Raw genomic sequence first — 1,501 nt, forward strand, 5'->3', positions numbered from 1 at the left:
ACAACCAATACCACTGATTATAGATCTATTAGAAGTTCACAATATTAATACACATATTTAATTATTTATTTATTTATTTCTGTTTGGTCTCTACACAAAAGTGTAGGGCATGACGCTAACGGTATCTAGAGAGAGGGAACACGAACTTCGATAAACTTCTCCCGGCGCAAATTCCCCACGATAAGCAGCATCTAGCCTCAGGAAACGGCTGACGGGCGTTCTAGAAGTGCGGTCACCTTCTCTTTTCTTGTCCCCAGTTGCTAATGTATCGACCCGTTCCTGCCAAAATGGGGCCGTTAGTGTGTAAATAGACAAATTCTCAGTTACATTCATCCTCGCCCCTTCATTTTCAACTCTACATGGTAAAAGACATTCGTTTTAACTGTCCAAAAATGCAAAGTGAAGCGTCATGGTTACTGGCAACCAATATTGTCATTATATCTTTTACTAAAGCATTTTGGGGGGGGGGGCAATTCAGCTACACTTTTATAAAACGCTTTACCCCCAATTGATCTCTAAACACGGGAGCAAATATTTTCATTACTGCAACAGTAAAATCTAACTTTTACAGGCTTATTAAATTAGAAGAAAGAATCCCCTATTGCCACTCACTTTTATTGCCAATCTTCGACGCTAGATGTGCATTTTCTAGAGACGAGTTAGAACTGAAATAAAAAACGTAAAATTTGCTCAGCACAAAAAATTTTTTTTCTCTATCGGAAATACGCTTTACACAGCAAGCTTTACCTCAGATTTTGACACTGAGCATGAATACCGAAACTGTTTGAATACCTTTAAAGAGGGGGTGGGAGTGGAAGGGAGAAGGGAGAAGGAGGAAAGATCTAGGGGCAGGGGGAGGGGGGTGTCGTAAGTGTCGATATATTATTTTGGAAACAAATTCAAACCGAGGTGGGGAAAACAATGCACATCGTACAATCAAGTGATATTTTAGAAAGAGTAGAAAATCCGCAATTAAAAGTTTAGACAAAGAAACGCCTTATACTAGATGTAGCAACTTCAGTTCAGATTCCTGTTCAGTTGCTACAACTTAACCTTTTACAAGTTATGCGTATTTCTCTTCCCTCGAGTGCCCAGGACTTAGTGTTTTAGTTGCCTGTCTCCAATAGGAAACTAGAATCGTCTTTTTATGTAGCGTGGAGTAAGCTTAAATGTGTCTAGCCAGCGAGAAGGCCGTAAAGAGAGTGAGTCGTCACTTATGCGCTCATCACCCGCTCCTGCCCTGCCCTGATATGCGCGTGATTTGTAAGCATAGTGAGTGAGAAGGTAACACTCACACCCAAATCTAGAGGGTAGTTTTTATTTCTACGTGTGGCGGTTTTTGCTTAATGTCCTGACACCAGTCACGGAAAAGGGTGTTCCCGTCTTCTAATCACTGAAATAAAAAAAAAAGTAAAGTTTAGGTACGTCTTGTCTGGGGTTGAATTCCATTTTGAGACACGGAGAGAGAGAGAGAGAGAGAGAGAGAGAGAGAGAGAGAGAG

Source organism: Aplysia californica, unplaced genomic scaffold (assembly GCF_000002075.1).
Source record: "Aplysia californica isolate F4 #8 unplaced genomic scaffold, AplCal3.0 scaffold00021, whole genome shotgun sequence".
Taxonomy (NCBI): Eukaryota; Metazoa; Mollusca; class Gastropoda; order Aplysiida; family Aplysiidae; genus Aplysia; species Aplysia californica.